General features: G+C 35.3%; 1 protein-coding gene across 1 annotated transcript in view; it reads right to left on the bottom strand.

Moving 5' to 3' along the window:
* The window catches only part of LOC149154742 (fumarate hydratase 1, mitochondrial-like), a 182,106-nt gene that overhangs the window by 48,077 nt on the left and 114,498 nt on the right, over positions 1–19,531 (bottom strand). The gene's annotated exons all lie outside the window — the stretch shown is intronic.

The following is a 19,531-nucleotide window of genomic DNA, read 5'->3' as shown; positions in this document are numbered from 1 at the left end:
CTGCAGACTTGAGATGTACTCAGGGGAAGCATGGATAACATAATGTATATCAAAGGGGGAGAATAACATGGTCCACCCTTTGCCCTTGATGTCAAAGGGGGAGAGTATTTTGGTGTTGCTTGTTATCTCTAACAGAATCAACACCAGCATGGTTGCCATCAAGTCTAATGGAGGAGATTGTTGGCATTATGATACAAGTGTTTTCCTTGATGGAAACTCACTCACAGATTAGTTCAGTTTTGATGAAAGGCAACCCACAGTGTAACAGATCCATTCAGATGTAGCAGGGCATTGGTACAGAAGAACATGAAGATGGAACTAAAGTCTACTAATCAGAGTGAAGAAGTTGAAGGTAAAGGATGGTGAAAAGCAGTTTAAGATGTATATGCAGGTACACTTAGTCAAAACAATGTATGCACGCAGGTCCACAGAACAAAAAGCGCGTATACATATACACACACTCCCGCAAGAGGAAAAGTGTGTATAGGTTGGAAAATCAAGGAATTTGAAGAGTAGAGAATACTAGGGGTTAATACCATGGTATTAGCCCACAATATTGAGTGGAGTAATGACTATTTGATCCCACCTAAGAATACCATGGGTCCTAAGTGGTTTTGGTCCAAGGTATTAAGAAAGGCCTAAAACTATATAAGGAGGAGAAGAACGTAAGGCCAAGTCGTGCAAGTGAAAAGGGTTTCTAAGGAATACTTATATCTGAAGTATATTTTATGTTGCAGGGGCTATGTTGGTGATTTGATCTGAAATATTTTGTGCACCTTGAGTTCAATGTTGGATCAACATCATGAGACCTAAAATGACTTATCATTGAATGATCTGATATTGGTTGGGCCATATCTAATTATGTACACCTGTTTTTTTCCTTGAATGTCATGATCTCGGTTTGTCTGAATTTTGGAATAGCAACGAAGTTATGAGTTAATATTTGCAGATCTGTACATTGGTTCACTTTGGTGAAGTTGCGTATACATGCCGGCTTGGATCTTACAAGTAGCATATGCAAAATAAAAGTATGTTGCTCAGAGATGACTAATCTATTTGATCAATAATGTTGTTTTACTACTGTCTGTCAATGAAGTCTTCTTATATCCGAATGTAAAATTGAATGCATAAGGAGTTTGATATCTGATTGATTGATTGTATAAGTGAGAAGGGTGATCTCTGCTACTGCCTATGTAAGGCTCCGTAATTTGACAATAGATGTTCGATATATTGCTGGTAGGTACAGACTTGATTTAGAAGTTTTATGTTTCGGTAGTTTTGAAGATATATGCAGATTTGATTAAAGGAAGTAGCGTATACATGCAGGTTGGGTTCAGTAAAGTAGTGTATACATTCTGATGCATGATTTTTTAGGTTGCAGCTAGTTCTGAATGATGATCTAGGTCTGGGTTCAGCACAATGTTCTGGTGGCAGTGATCTGACTATTCCGATTAACTGATTGTTGGTTTATGGAGTTTGAGTTTCAAAGTTTCTGATGGGTCCAGTATGAAAATTTGATGAAACGAGGCCTTCATGTGTATTGTTGTGTACTATGAGCATCCAATCTGAAAATTTATGAAATGTGGTCCCTGGAGGAAGAGAGAAGGTCATAGCCTTCTGTAGGCCGGCGCCTACGTTCTAGTAAACACATTGACTAGTATAAGAGCCAGGGGTTTGTAGCTCCCTTCCAGTAGAAGCTGGAAAATGAGAGAAGGTTGTAGCCTTCTTTAGGTGGGTGCTTGCACACTGGTATGAGTCTGCACTAGTACAAGATCGTAAACATATTTTCTTATTATTAAAAGAAGACAGAGACGACAACAGTAGGTGGTTTTCACCCACATTGGGTTTCCACCTTAAATCTTGTTGTTCATGTGTGTTGCTTATGTGTGATGGTTTATTTTGTTTTTACTGCATTGTTTAATAAGTTACTGATGCACTGGTTATAGATAAACACATGATAAATTAACTACATCACAAGTTCTCTGGGTATACACTGGTTTCACTAATCATAGTAGCGTGTACACGCTAGTTCACTTCACAGAAGTAGTGTATATAAATTTGGTTGGGAAATGAAAAAATTATTGATCTGATAATACTGATTCACCCCCCTTCTCAGTATTATTCCAACAATTTTATATTAAAATTCTTTCAATGCTATTTTTTGGAGTTATATTCTAGCATGTCTCTTGTCCTTGTTTCTGAAAACTCTTAAATAGTTCATGTATGTGTGTACTTTGTGAGATATATATATATATATATATATATATATACACACACATACATGAACTATTTAAGAGTTTTCAGAATATATATATATATATATAGTATATATCTCACAAAGTACACACATACATGAACTATTTAAGAGTTTTCAGAATATATATATATATATATATATATATATATATATATATATATATATATATATATATATATATATATATATATATATATATAGATATATATTTAAAATTATATGGTGTCTCTCACAAGCTTACCATTTTAGTTATTTATATAATTGTAATTCTATGAGAACTATTTATATCGACATGAGAACTATGAGAGAGTTGTTAAGATAAGTTAGACATTTATTGTTGTCTTGAATTTCAACTAACAATTTCGTTGATTATCCGATTATATGTTTTTTGGATCATTCTTTTCAACTTCTTGTCTATCTTCCATTGTTAAATAGCTTAACCTTTTTCATCTTTGTGCAATGATGATCATCCATATCTCACAACATTCTTGAGAAACCAAGAATGGTCACCAACGCATAATTTAGATGGGTATCTTACCCCTAATGGTGTGAGGTCTAACTGGGACCTCATATTGGATATAACCCCTTGAATTGTTGGGTAATTTGCACCTATCAATGTGATGTAGAAACAACATAAAGGTGTTCTAGTAACACAAAGGAGTTGTAGCACTTTAATCTCTAATCCTTGTCTGTTGCCTATTTGTAATATTTCTCATGCAGTTAGCATAAAAAAGGTGGAATCTTTCCGTAATACATAAGAATGAACACTAAAAGTGACATAATCAAAGAAATATTGTACATTGGTAAAAAATGAATTGTTGTGAGAAAAATACTTTATAGTATGGTATGGGGATGTGAAAAAGGTATCCAAAAGGTGGTGAATGGTTACTGAAAGGATTCCAATTTGGACGCCCATTAGCCATGTTACCATAAGAACTTATATGATGTCTATATGAAATAAAATTATTCTACATTTTAGATGCTTTTAACAAGGACCAAGCAAATTAGTGTATATCATTCTAGAAAAATGAAAGTGAGTTAGCAATCTAGTTTGATCTGGTAGTGGAATGGAACTAGTATGTAGGTTCATTTAATCAAGCCTCTATAGGTTGTGTGACCAACTTATCAATATTGTTTGGCTAGGTAATGTAGAATTAGGTATTTACAAAATAAAAAAGGGGTGCGACAAGGCCATTGAAATTCATGAAATCGAACAATGGAGATGGAACTTGATATGGAAACTACAAGATCCTTTTAAAACTAGAATATTATTATGGTTATTCTAAAGGAATAAAATCTTTAAATTATACTACCGCCAAGGGATTCTATGGCAAGGTCTTAGGCTATGTTTACTATGTCGAGAAAAATTTCAAAGTGTGAATCATATCTTCCTTCTCTGCCATTTTGCAAAAAAGGCTTGGACAACAGTAAGAGGATTAACAAGAGCGAAATATAAATGGGAGGGGGAATATTTGGAGGAGGCCTTGGAAACATGTTAGTGGATCATGAAGTCTAGAAGGCCCACCATGTAGAAATATGGTGATAGAATTGCAACTGCTCAAGAAATTTAATCTAAATCAAGAGACATAATTCTACTTTACTTCTCTGCGGAAATTAATTCACATTTTAGAAAAATATTTGCAAATATGAAAAAATCACATACACAAGTACACAAATTTATCTAGGGGAAACTGTAATTCCCTCCTCCCACACTTACCCATGATAACTGGTCCACCAGGCTAGATATGCGATGAAGAGTTACTATGATATAATTAAACTCCCCAAGTATAGTTAAGGAAGTGGAATCGACAAATCAAAACCAAAATGACCTTCCTGAGGAGCTACAGGACCCCTGGGGCTAACCAACCACTCCAGGTGCCCAACCCTTGAGTTAAGTTGATTTTTAAATGAACTAGACCCCAGTCGCTCCCATGTAAAGCCCTCCATGCGAATGTAACCCTCTATTCGCTCCCACAACAAGGCCTCCATGCGACTATAGCCTTTTTCATGTAGTTCTATGCCAATGACCTTGAATTCTGAGCCAATTTTTTAGGCATAGGACTCATGACTATGCCCAAAACTTGATGAAATTATTAGAAATGATAAATAACAAGAATATAATACATCTAATGCAAAACTTGAACAAGGACCTGACCTGACTCATCCTAACCATGATAGACATTTCGTCAAACACATCACGAACATGTAATCTATAGGTCATAATTACACATCTGAACATAGGGGTCTCATACTTATCCAAGAACCGACAAGAAGGACTAATATCCTCTCATAATAGCAGCAAAAACATCTATTAGGTCATTCAATCGTTAAAATTTCATCTACTAACCAAAACATGATGAGATCCATAACTCAAGATTGTCATAAAACCATACTTGTAACCAACATATAACTAGATAAATAACAATAATAGAACAACCATTAAAGACACATAATAACAAGTATAAATACTCATGAAATACAAGAGGAAAAAATCTCCTATTAGCATATGCAAATACAACCAAGTCAGGGACTTCCATGTACCACCCGACCATAGACTGGGCAGAACCAAATCTTGCTTTCAACCAATCACCCTCATGCCATATTCCAAGCATGAATGTGGGATCTCTTGGAATAAACCAAGAAAACCAAACCAGGGCTTCGAAAGGCCAAACCACCTCAACCCTCAACCAATGATCCCACCTCATGGTCAAATATCACTAACCATTGCCAGATCAGTCTCTACCCAAGCTTTCTAGGGCTACAGAGCGTTTGTTCCAACCTGACTTCTAGGACTAGTAACTCAACCCACAATTGCTGCCGCACTCCAGAACATTTTTCCAACGAATTCTTTCAGGACAAGTAACTCAACCCACCAAGGGCTCCAGATAAATTTTCCAACCAAGGATTCAAGGACTAGTAATTCAACCCAAGATGTTACAGGGCTTCCAAAGCATTTTTCCAACCAAGGCTCCAAGAACTAGTAACTCAACCCACAACCATAAGGAACATGAGCACCAACTAGAAAATAAAAGATAAAACCCACAATACCATGGCTATCTAGGAATGGAAAGGCTAGGAAAAACCATTGTCAATCTAGGCAATCCTCCATGCCAAGGACAAATCATAACCAAATAACCACATGCATATGTCATGCATGTAAAATATAGCAAGGAAATCATACATGCAACTCGATACCTGCAAGAAAAACCCGCTATAGTTGTTGATCTCGCTATCCTCTTACACTTTCCTGCTCTTCCTTAGCCTTCGTTCCCCAAATCCAAGGTACGCCACAATGCTCCAAGAGTGCTCTAAGAAAACCCTAAGTGTGCAAGAGTATGAGAGAGAATAGAATGAGAGTGCCAAAGATTGAACTAACAAAAGCTATGAACTGATCCCTAGAAGAATTTTTATCATTGAGGACTCTGTTTTCTTTATTTTCCATTATTTTCTCTTCATTTTCCTCCTCACATGCAACTTGTGACCTTTCACCTTTGTTTTCTCCCATTTTACATTATTTTCATAAATAAAATGCCAATAAATGCCTCATGCCTTTTAAAATCCTTTCCCACTGCCTTTGCCAATTTCCATAGCCATTAATTAATCACAAGTGATCCCCATCACTCTGTTTTGTCCAACATTCAACTTGGAATACATGTCCCATGACCTTGGTTATTACTTTTCCTTTATTAACTTTATTATATGGATTTTTAACATGGTGTTGTTACATAAAACAACTGGTAAAAAACCCCTTAAGCCTGCTTGCATTAATCAAATGAATAAAGAATGCATTACAAATGTTTTCTTGCTCTGAGCTCAACCTTCAAGTGAATAACTGTTCTCTCTGCTCAATGAAAAGCTCCGACTCAGACTTAATCAATTTATGCCTCCACCCGAGCTCTTATTTCCTTGCGCAAATCTTGAGGAAATTGGTCCCTATTATTTAGGAATTTCCTCCAATTTGATTGCACAATTCCCAAGGATTGATCACTAATTGCATGCAATACCTATACACTTAATACTAGACTATAAATGATGTTACACTGCCTTGGAATCTCCACCACGACTGAGAAATTCAAATTCCTTGCATGCATGACATATTTTTGGTTGATTGATAAGTTAATTGGATGATCTCTGAGTTAGGCTGTTGTCCCATTGCACAAATGATCTCTAACTAGTTCTATTAACTATTATAACTAGTTTAACTGAGTATAACTAGAAACAAAAAAAACTAGATTGTTATAAATTCACAATCAACACATGCAAACTAAACTCCAAGCCCACTAACTTGAATTTAATAAGATAAATGAGTGACAAGTGCCATGTCACCTTAGTTAACTGTCTCTAAGTTGTCTGCTGCTGTGGAAATTTTGAATTTACTCAATTTGACCAAAGCTAAGTCAAATTGAGCCTTTCTTGCTACACTTCTCAACACTCCTTCTTAGCAATAAAGGAATTATCAACAACCCCTATCCTGCACCTATGGAATTCAAACTTCCCTATTGAAAAATCCATTCTCAAGATGTCAACATCTTGTTCCTCTGTCAGAATGTATTGTAGAAACATTATCTTCCTCTACAGACAGTTCCGTAAATGATTATACCAGATATCTATATGCTTGGCCCAATCGTGAAATACCAGATTCCCAGAGAGCTTAATACAACTATTATTATCACAATAGATAACAGTTGGATCCATCTCTTGACCAAACAATCCCAAAAGTATCTTTCTCATCCAGATCGCCTCACATGCTACTTGATTTGCAGTCATGTGTTAAGCTTCTATTGAGTTGAGCGCTAAAAACATCTGCTTCCTGCTGTACTAGGAAATTGTTGTGGACCCAACAATGGATATTCCACATGATGTGCTCTTTCAATCAGATAGAATCCCTACCCAATCTGCATCTATGAAGCCACACAACTTCACTCCCTCTATCTATCTGTACCATAATCCATACTGGGTAGTGCCTATGAGGTACCGTAAAACATTCTTAACTGCTTTCCAATACAATTTGGTCAACCTAACCATAACTTGGATCAACTGGTTGACTGCATAGCACATATATGGTTGCGTGTTCACAATATACATCAGTGAACCCACTAGCTGTCGGTAAATGGTAGCATCAACCTCTTCACTTGAAGTGGCATTCTCCTTCCTCCATTTGGTAGCTAGAGGTGTCTCCATGGGATTACAACTTTCCATGTGAAATATTTTCAGTATCTCAGTGGTATACTTTCCTTGAGACACAAACAATTCCCCATCACCTTGCCATACTTCCAGCCTAAGGAAGTAGTGCATGAGGCCCATGTATTTCATCTCAAATTCCCTTGCAAGGTCCTCCTTCTAAGAGATGATAAGATGCTCATCACCTGTCAATATTAAATCATCAAAATATAAAGAAATTATAAGAAATTTACCTTCGACCAAAATATGATAGAGCTTCACATCCACTTCACTTTTGGTGAAGCCCAATCCAGTGAGATAACTATCAATCCAAGTGTACCAAGCTCGGGGTGCCTGTTTGAGACCATACAATGCTCACCTGAGTCTGCACACATGAGAATCCCGATCAAATGTCTCAAAACCTTCTGGTTTCTCTATGTACACTTCCTCCTCAATAACACCATTGAGAAATGTTGTTTTTACATCCATCTGGTGGATCTTCCACCCCATCTATGCAACCAGTGCAAGAATTGATCTAATGGATGAATACCTTGCTACGGGAGAAAAGGTTTCCTCATATTCAATTCCCTCAACTTGAGAGAATCCTTTGGCCACAAATATGGCCTTATACTTCTCTATGCTTTCATCTGTTGCATGCTAACCTTCAAGATCCATCTTGAACCCACAACTGATTTATGTGTTTTTCTTGGGACCAATTCCCAAACACTGTTCTTCATGATGGATTCATATTATTCTACCATTGCATCAACCCAAATCGGTTGCTCAACTCCTTCCTGAAAATAGGATGTCTCAGTCTCTACAAGCTCAGTCATGAGGGCCATGTAGCCAATTTACCTCTCAGGTGACCTCCTTTTCCTGCGCAAATTTGAAGGAGCTCCCACATTCTCCCTCACACCCCACACCAAACTATCAACTTCCCTTCTTCTCTTTATACCTTCTTTGGGTGGTTCTTCTTGAGTGGATGTCTCCACTCTGCCTCCTCTCTGATCCTCCATTTATGGCTACTCCACAACTTCCCGAGGCTCCTCCTATGGAGTTAAAATCTCATCTTCTGGTGGGATTTGAAGCTCCCTCTCAAGAGAGTATGTCATTACTTTCTCCTCATCAAACTTTACATCCCTTCACACAACTATCATTTTGTGGGAAGGTAAGTACACCCGATAATTGTGTGGAGTTTCGGTGTAACCCATAAAAACTCCCAAATTTGTTGTCGAGTCAAGTTTCTTCCTCGAATCTTTAGAGACATGGTAGTAAACAAAGACTCCAAATTTTTTGAAATGAGACACATCCGACTTTCTCCCCAAGAAATCCTCCTCTGGTGTAATCATACCAAGAATCTGATGAGGACTCCAATTTTTCAACTAGACTTCTATGCTACATGCCTCTACCCACAAATGTAGTGGCAAGCCTTGGTCATGTAGTATAGCTCTCGCTGCTTCCACAATGATCTGGTTCTTCCTCTCAAATACCCCATTCTATTGTGGTTTGTGGGGAGTTGTCAGTTCTCTTCGAATTCCTTCTTTGGCACAAAATTCCTTGAATTCATTCGAAAAATACTCACCTCTATTATCGCTCTCGAGAGCCTTCACCTTCTTGTCGGTCTCTTTCTCAACTAGTGCCTTAAATTCTAAAACTTTTGAGAATGTCCCATCCTTCTTATGCATGAATAAAATCCAACACTTTCTTTAGAAATCATCAATAAAAATAACATAGTACCTATGTCCAGCAATGGAGGTTGTCGAGGAGGGTCCATAAACATCCGAGTGGAATTTATCTAAGATTTCATTTTATTTGCTATCTCAATCATGGAATGTGGATTTTACATACTTCCCCAAGGTACAACCCTTGCAGACATCCTACTGCTCAAGTGATCCTTTAGGGAGGCCAATTTTTATTTGCTGCATAATTTTAAGGGCGTCATGGTGCAAATGGCCCAATCTCCTATGTGAGAGTTCACTAACATCACAACTCTGCACTTTCTCTGCCTTACTGCTTAATGCAGTACAATCTTCCACATCAAGTTTATACATTTTCTTCACATGAACCCCAATCTGATTCACCTACCGAGTAGCTATGTGTCTCATAAATGATTTCCATTTACTGAAGACCACATCATAACACAGTCTTCCAAAACTTCTAAATAGATGAAGTTCTTCTTCATGCCTGGTACAAACATGACATGTTTGAGGTGAAGAGGGGATCCTCACAACTTCTTAAAGGTTACTGTACCAATCTTGGTAGCAATGTACCTTTCGTCGTCCCCAAGCTCAATATGAATCTAGAGATCTTTCTCCTCTAGGTCACTGAAAAAATATCTACACCTTGTCATGTGGAACGAGGTAGCTAAATCCAAGTACCACACACTTCCCATCACAATGCTATCCATGCATGTGATCAGGGTGAAGTCTAACTCAAACTGTGAACCTAATGCTTCACCGGCTAGACATTTTGTGTGGACACTTTGTAGTATAATTCTTGAATTCATGACAATTGAAGAATTTTATTTTGGACAAGTCTTTCTTCTTACCCCCTTGGCTGGACTCTAGTTTGGTTTGAGATTTATTCCCTTTTCCCTTCTTTTCCTTTCCATCAAATGCAAAAATTTCTTCATCCTTTCCCTTGGACGAAATTCCATCTCTGGTATTTCACATGATTTTTTCTTGTACCGAATCAAACCATAAGCATTCCCAATTTGGTAATTTCTCCTTCTCATTCACCGAGACTTGGTATCCATGCCATATTTTGGGAAGTCCTAGAAGAGCTAGGCTCACCAGGTCATCTTCTGCAACATTCACACCATCCCCTCCAAGCTCATCCCGAACTTGTGTAAATCTGGTGAGATACTGCGAAATAGTATCATTCTTCTGCATCCTAATGTTTCAGAGTTTGTCTTTGATGGCCAATTTTCTATGGTCATTTCTATTCTCGAATAGCTCAGTCAATGCCTTCCACATTGTGAAAGGAGTTTATTTCCCATGGAGATTTGAGACAATGTGGCCTCTCATTCCCTTTAAGATTATTCTCCTAGCATTGACTACATATTTCTTCCATTGGGCTAGGTTTTGGGCATCAACTAATCCTGGTTTTGGAATGCCTGTCTTGACATATTTCAACAATCCATTTTCATCAAGCACTACCTCAATGCGATCCTTCTAGGAAATGAACTCAAGCTGCCTTCCAAGGCATACTTTAACCTCAATCTATTGAAGGCCATTCTCCCAACTTTGAAGAAATATTGCTAGTCTGAAGTTGCAAATTTGAACCTCCTAGGAACAAATTCAAAATTCTTGTTCTAATGTGAATCGTGCTCTAATACCATGTATAAATATTGTGATAGAATTACAACTGCTAAAGAAATTCTAAATCAAGAGACACAATTCTACTCTATTGGTTTGCGGAAATTAATTCACAATTTAGAACAACATTCACAAACATGCAATAATCACAAACACAAATACACATATTTATCTAGGGGAAACCAACTAGTAAAAAACCCCTTAAGCTTGCTTGCATTAATAAGATGAATAAATAATGCATTGCAATTTCTTGCTCGCTCTGAGCTCAACATGCAAGTGAATAATTGTTCTCTCTGCTAAATGAAAAAATCTGACCCAAACTTAGTCAATTTATGCCTCCACCTAGCTCCTATTTCATTGCACAAATTGAGAGGAAATTGGCCCCTATTCTTTAGGAATTGCCTCCAAATTGATTGTGTAATTCCCAAATATTGATCACTGATTGCATGCAACACCTGTACATTCAATACTAGTCTACAACTGATGTTACACTACCTTGGAATCTCCACCACAAATGAGGTATTTGAATTCCTTGCATGCATGAGCCATTTTTGGTTGCTTAATTAGTTAACTAGATGATCTCTAAGTTAGAATGTTGTCCCACTACACAACTGACCTCCAACTAGTTCTATTAACTGTTAGAAATAGTTTGACTAAGCACAACTAGCAATAACTGAACTGGATTGTTACAAATTAGTATTAAACACATGGAAACTGAACTCCAAGCCAACTAACTCGAATTTACTAAGCTAACTGAGTGACAAGAGCCATGTCACCTCAGTTTACTGCCTCCAAGTTTTATGTTGATGTAGAAATTTCAAATTTACTCAATTTGACCAAGGCTAAGTCAAATTGAGCCTTTCTTGCTACGTTTCTCAACACACCATTCATTAAATTAGATGGAATATATATTTGTAAAGAGTCACATTATGATGAAGTGGAATCATATTCATTATCTCATTATAACTTTTGGCTTCTTCTTCCTTTGTTGTTTTCCTCCCTCTCATTACAATGGTTTGTTTTGGTATAAATAACTAGGAATTAAGTACTATTTCAAGGGAAGGAAATGTCACAAATCCAAACATTCTATAAGACAAAAGGTGCTTACTCAAACATTAAATGGTACAAAAGATAAGAGAAGTAGGTATGTTAGTTGCACATAAACTCCAGTGACCCATATGTTTTTTTTTTCTTCCTATACTACATTAAACAATGACTTGAATACCTATGGTGCTAGAGAGATACTTGTGATATTTGAAAATGACAAAATTATTTGTGAGTGTGGTATGTAGGAAAGGCACAAACAATTTTGTAGAGATCAAAGGAACAACCATTTTTATGGCCATAGCTCATGAATAATTCTTTAATGAAATCAATATCTATGGAGATTCAAAAATAGTGGTGGATTTGATGAATAGAGCTAGAAACCAAATATGTTTATGTTTTCATTACATTATTCAATTAAAAGAGGATATATATATATATATATATATATATATATATATATATATATATATATATATATATATATATATATATAGATATCTATATATATATATCTATATATATATATCTATATATATATATCTATATATATATATCTATATATATATATATATATATATTTGCATTAATACACCTTCCCTAATATCTTTTGAGAGCAAAATTAAGAGGCAAGAATATTATCTAATCTAGAATGCAACATAGATATGGGATAAATCTCCTTTAGATTTTACCAAGAGGTAGTTGGGGAGAACATCCCATTAAGGTCTTTTGTTATATGAGCAAGCATATTGCTGGCATGTGGAATTTGAAGAGGATAGGTAGCAAATATCTAGGGATTTTATTCGAGAACATGAAGAAAGATTACAACTCTCTCGTTATGAAGTCCATTCAAACATAATTGACATATCACAACGATAAACTATAGCTACTTTTTTCTTCTTTAATGTATGATGGTTCTGTTTTGAAACCCATTTTCCATGAATGTTGAACAATCATGATCCATGCTTAAATCATGATTCATGTTGACTTTTATTTCAACACCCATTCAGTTGTACAATGGAATAATGTGTAAACTTTTTATTTTCATTAATGAAAAGCATTACTAAAAAATTTCCTTTGGCAAAAAAAAATATAATTGAAATCAAACAAGTACAAGTAACAAAAGGAACACACATTAAAATTATAGTAGGAAATTCATTTGAACCTCTTCCATCGAGCATTTGAAAAACAATAGGCCTCATTAACATCACTATAATCATGTAAATACCATCCTCTAAAATGGAATATACACAATAGTCAATCCACACTCTCCATCTTAAGCTCTCCCTCTGAACTTATAGGAAATATTCCAAAGCCACATCTAGACATGATGTTGTTCATTACAGACACTCTAGAGTCTTCCTTTTCTTAAATCAAGATTATTATGCATACATACCAACTATATTTTCTTGCATAGAGGAAATCCTTATTAGAGTGGATGGAGCTCTATGTGGATCAACTCCTCGTTAGAGCTAAGGGACTTGTTAATTTTCAAACCACTATAAGTATATTATGTACTCAATAAATTATCCTAAAGCCCTAGGTAAATTTAAAGCTTGAGGTTGATCATAATAGAAATCTTCAAATACTAGAATCTACAAATAAATACTATAAAGAATAATAAAAGTAAGTACATGGATTTGAAATTTCAGTCACACCTATCTATTGAATTTTATAGCTATGGTTTTTCTTCATAATTATTATTTTAGTCATTAATGTACTTGTAAAGCATGTTATTCATGTTATTACCAAAGGAGAAAAATATTTGACATGTTCTTCATGTCAATTTTTAAAAGATTTTATTTTTTTATTTTTAATATTTGAATTTTTGGCTCCAAGGAAGCTAAGTTGACCCTCCTCCTAGTCAAGTCAGCCCCAATCTAAGAGGCACCCATTCAACCCAACAAAATAATGTATATATGAGGCATTCGACCTCCTTCAAAAGCAAGAAATAATCCAAATCTATTTGAGGCTAAATAAGAAGTCGAATTTGAGGCTAAGAAGCAGACATATTTGAGGTTGTTGAGAAACTTATATGAAGCATGATTTCTGTTGGAAAAGAAGGATGTATCTTTGGTAAATAATGATGAGTTGTAGATTGAACTTCAAAAGTATAACCACGTTGTAGGACTAAAATATTGGGAGCAGATGGACGAGTTGCAAGACAAAACCTCAGGAGTATTATTAGGCTGCAAGACTAAATTCTTGAGATGGTATAGGACCGAACATATGAGGAAAGGAAACATAACATATTAAGATTGTTGGGAAACCTATGACTTGACTAGGAGGTCATGGGCTAGGTTTGACCAAGAATTCTTAATGACTACATTGTCTAGGTATGTATCTTGTTGAATTGAAGAATTTATCTAAGGAAAAGGTTGATGGGGTTTTTGTCCCATGTGGGTTTTCCCAAGGTAAACTCTTGTGTTCCATGTTTCACTGTCTCTTCATGAGTCTTCTGTCATAAAAATTATATTGTTGATTTCTTCTTTGCAATTGCTTAATGATGGAATAATGGATAAGAATGTTAAAAATAACTGAATAATTAGAAGTAATTATCAGTATAGAATACCCTATAAAAATCAACACAGTTTCATAGCTATGGTGAAAGAGTAACCTTGAAAAATGAGTCATCTAGCCTTTCTCTAAGGCTTAATTTGTCAAATAGCCCTAGATGCCCTAGTTCTAGAATCAAAGGTCAAGATTTGCCATATTGTTTGAATAAAAATTATATTCTTCCAAGTCAATACAATGTTAAAAGTCCAGTGTAAAGGAAGGAGTCCTAGTTTAATACCATAATGTGCAAGAAGGTTGAAAATCCATCTATGTTTTTAAAGAAGGTTGAAGCCCTAAACCACAGTCTATTTCAATAGGCCGAGGAAGCCTCAAATTTTGTGACATAAGGCCAAAAGACCTTAGGGTCCATTACAATGAGCCAAAAATCCTAGGATGGAAGAAAAAAGGCCAAAATTTCATTATGCGTTGAAAATAATACCTTTTCTTTTTAAGCCGAGATTCATATGGTTAGAAAAAGAGGCCGTGATCCACTCTTAAGGTTGTATATGTAGAATCATGTATGGATAGGATCAAAGTCTTAGTCTATAGGTTGAAATACCTTTTTCCACCAAGTATGTCTCAAAGTTTATTTTTGTGACCAAGAAGCCTCATATGTGAAAGTAAGAAAATATTATAGATAAAGGAAAAAAGAAATGTATTTTTGTTATACCTCATTGAAATCCCCATGCAAGATTTTAAAGAAGAACAACTGTTACAATGGTTGAAGAAGTTGAGTCCTTAAATTTATTGAGAATCCAAACTAATGTCACCTTAAAGAAAGCAACCTAAGCAAGTTTGAAAAAGATATTTGTCTGAAGACATGCCAACAAAGTCATCCTTTGTATCTTTGAGCTCTAGAAGGAACTATACATGAAAGAAGAATTTAGGTTGATATCTATGTTTGAAGAGTTTTCATGATCCACATAGATATATTATGACTAATAGATCTGATTGTCTAAGAAGAAGGGCTAATTATTTTAGTGGAAAGTTTGAAATATTGTAGAGTAAGCATAAATTTGTCTCCATGAATGCATACCACAAACAATGAGTTAGATGTGGGAACACATATCAACAAAGCTAGAAGTATATGGTTCAATGCTTGGAACACAAGGGATCATTAAAGAATGATTTAATGACAACTATGTATAATATGGAGGTGCAAAGTATGAGATCCTAGAACTATAGGGATATGTTTGCATTGAATGAGATATGATGCACGATAAGATAATTCTGGAACTATAGCTTGATAAGACTTGAAGAAAGCCCTATACCAAAATATATATTTGATAACTTCACAAGAATATCACCAATATAAGGAATGAGCCTTACAAGAATATTTGAAACTCTGAAGTGACATATATTAAAGTTTTAGGGCTATGTGTTTACTTTGGAAATATTATATTCCATTAAGAAGCAAGACATTATTACAAAGCATTAACACCTTGCATTGTTGAGTGAAAATCCTAGAAGATGCACTCCTTGATAGAATAATTTCATTGGATATGACAAGCTTATAATGAAGAGGAGGCCAAATTCACTTTTAAGGTTGAGACCAAAAAGTCCTCTCAAGAAAGATCAGTAATTTTCAATAATCAAGTATGATTGGACAATGGGTATTTGGATGTTGAATGTAATGTTTAGACCTAAATGATGGAATCTATTGAAATGGATTTGTTGCTACAATGAGTTTAAGGAAACCAAGTTTCCTATTATGGAAAGACCAAGGATAATCATTAAAAACTCACTTGATTTATTTTTGACAATGATGAAAACGGAATATCAATTCTAGGGTTTTAAACATTTGGATATCCAGGGGTTTTAAACCATAGTAGGAAAAAAGGGCTTGAATAAGAAAGCTATAGGGTTTATGGACAAAACCATAAGATTGGATCTAGATCAATGTTTCTATCGAAAGCAAAAACCCTAGCTCATTCAAGAAAGGAATGAAATCATGATGATGAAGTAGATGAGGTTAATAAAGTTGCAAAATGGATGCAAGAAAGCTAAGATCAAGAGGGAGCTGACATTACCTATAATCCTCAAAAGATAAGTATTTTATATCTCTCTTATTTTATTATTACTATTGTTATTATTAGATATTCTCTTTTCTTTATATCCTTTTATTGGTTGTAATTATTCTTCCATGGCCTCCTAGTGAGGATTGCAGGTACATAGTAAAAGCTGCAAAGGCTCTGGAGAGCAGATGGAAGAAGTGGAAGAAGGAAGCAAAGCAAGGGGAATTTCCTAGAATCATGATTTGTGATGAGAGATATTGTACTAGATGAGATCTAGGCTTAGAGGGAGAAGGAAGATCAACAAGTTTGAAGTATACATTGATTGTGCCAAAGATAAGTCAATGGTTTAGCATGCAACAATTGATAGTATGTGCAAGTACAAAGCAAGAGTTGAGAATAGAAGGTTCTCCCAGAAAGAGGGAGAGGGTCATGAAAATACGTTTCCTCCAGCTATGAGGTACACTTATATGATAATTTATTATCTTTGTGATTTATGTTAAAAGTTACATCAGATGGATGTAGAGATCATCTTTCCTCAATGAGACAAGTGTACACAAGAGCTATCTCAAGTTTGTGAGGTATATGAAGAATTCCTATACTTTCAAGAAAAAGAATGATTTGTAAAGGCTCCTTATATTTGACACACTTTTATTGATGGAACAAGGTTGATCCTATATGATTTGTTTTTTACAAAAAGAAGAAGGACTCATGTGTCAAAGGGAGTAACATTGATTTTCTTTAGAGGGAGAAATTAAGGCTTCTTAAGGAACCCTTGTTTTTAGCTTAAGAGGGACTTGACATATAGATTTCAAATAAAGGATTTTGACTAGATAAAGGATGCACTTTAATAGTATTAATGGAAGAGGGAGAAACCAGGTTTACCACGACAAGATCTATTTTAGAAAACACACGCAATTAGGGTAACAGGAAAGTAGCCATGATGATGGACCTAGTAAAAGAAGAATATCAATTTATAGTTGAGCATGTAACTCGAAATGTGGTAAATTACCAAGAAAGGTACAATTTTTCATGGCACAATCAATTATGGTTTGAGATATGACTCAAACAAAGAAACAAAACTACAGGGATTCACAAATTATATTGGGCAAATATTGTTGAAGATAGAAAGAGTATCATTTCAATGTGTAGGAAGAAGACATATGTTGCACTTAGAGGTTGATTATATTGCAACTTGAATGATGAGTTGTGAAGTAGTATGGATTTGGCTTACATGATTGTTTGATCAGGTGCAAATGAAAAAAATGGCGTAGTGAAGCTCCAATATGTTTCTACTGATGAACATATAGTTGTATTCTTACAAAGACTTTGTCCAAAGTGAAGTTTGTATACTTCAGGGACAAGGTTGGACTTTTTGAGAATGTCTCTCATAGTGAGAGGGAGCGTTGATGAGATAACATCATGGATTGCCATTCTCCTTGTGTCAAGTATATTGACCTGAATTCGGGAGAAAGGTTTGATAGAGGACAATAATTCTTCCTGTGTCTAGTATATTGACCTGAATGAGGAAGAATGGTCTTGAAGCATCAAGTTCATTTAGCATTAGGCGCCAAATTATTCAATGAGAGTGTAGCCTTTGGAGATTCACCACATGTCAAAAATATTGACCCGAATGATGGTGTACCAAGACTGGTCTAGATTTCATGTGTCAGGTACCAACCTGAATTATGGTGGCTAGTTGAAGCTAAATTATGTACCATATGCTTGAAGTACTGACCCAAATTATGGTAAGGATGTATCATATGTCTGAGGTATTTACCCAAATTATGGCAAGGATGTACCATGTGTTTGAAGTACTGACCCAATTTATGGTGAGGATATACCAATGGTTTGAGGTACTGACCCAAATTATGGTAACTTGTTGATGTTGTTAACTTACCATGTGTCAAGGTTATTTGACTAGACTATGGTAATTGATTGATGCTATTGGCAAGGAAAATTTTAAGGATGGAAATTTATCTTAAAGTTTAGAAATATTGGCGAATCCCACTAGCCCATAATATGAAATCTATAAAATGTTTGGATATATTTTTGTAGAAATATTCAAATTATAATATTTTTATATAGTCTATATATAATTTTTTGGCAATTTTTAGGGTAAAATAATTTCATTCTATAAAATTTGGGAAAATCATTTTTACAAAAAAATGGAAATTAGCGAATCCTTTTTTTGGAAAAAGTATAGAAAATTAGCCCATGGGTGAATATTAGCCCCTAAAATTTTCCTTGGCTATTGGTTCACCATGTGCCACATTTTTTTGACTCGATTATGGTGATGATTTATTATAACCTTTTCTTAGAGAAATTTTTTAACATGAAAGCATCTAGATAACCATTATGAATACCACCTTAGCTAAGAGGGAGTGTTGAATTTTGTAGCTATGGTCGGTCTTCATAACTATTACTTTTGGTCATTAATGTGCTTGTAAAGCATATTCTTCATGTTATTGTCAAAAGAAAACATTTGACATGTTCTTCATGTCGTTTTTAAAAGAAGGAAAATTGAATTTTTGGATCCAAAGAAGCTAAGTCAACCCCAAACTAAGAGGTACCTATTTGACCTAACAAAAGACTATACATATGAGGAATTCAACCTCCTTCCAAAGCAAGACATAATCTCAATCTATTTGAGACAAGCAAAGAGCCTACTCTAAGGAAAGTGAAGAGCCTAATCCAAGGCAAGCGAAGAGCCTAATATGAGGCTAAATAAGAATTCAAATATGAGGCTAAAAAGGAGGAGAATATGAGGTTGATGAGAAGCTTATCTAAAGCACAATTTTTCTTGAAAAAGAAGGACACATATCTGGTAAAGAAGGATGAGTTGCAGGTTGAAATTCAGAAGTTTAACCAAGTTGCAGGACTGAAGTCTTGGTGGAAACGGATAGGTTGAAAGACCAAACCTTGGAAGTATAACTATGCTACGAGATTAAATTATTGAGATGGAATAAGACTAAACCTTTGAGGAAAGGCAACATATTAAATCAATATTAATGGGAAGACCTATGACTTGACTAGGAGGTTGTGGACCAGGTTTGACCAAGCATTCTTAATGACTAGATGATCTAGGCATGTCTCTTGTTGAATTGAGGAATTTCTCTAAGGAAAAGGTGGTTGAGTTTTCCCCCAATGTGGGTTTTCCCAAGGTAAAATCTTACCTTCCTTGT

Source organism: Pinus tabuliformis, chromosome 9 (assembly GCF_031772625.1).
Source record: "Pinus tabuliformis cultivar Carrire ecotype Pingquan chromosome 9, CPIR1, whole genome shotgun sequence".
NCBI classification, from domain to species: Eukaryota; Viridiplantae; Streptophyta; class Pinopsida; order Pinales; family Pinaceae; genus Pinus; species Pinus tabuliformis.
This window is presented reverse-complemented; position numbering and strand designations above follow the sequence as displayed.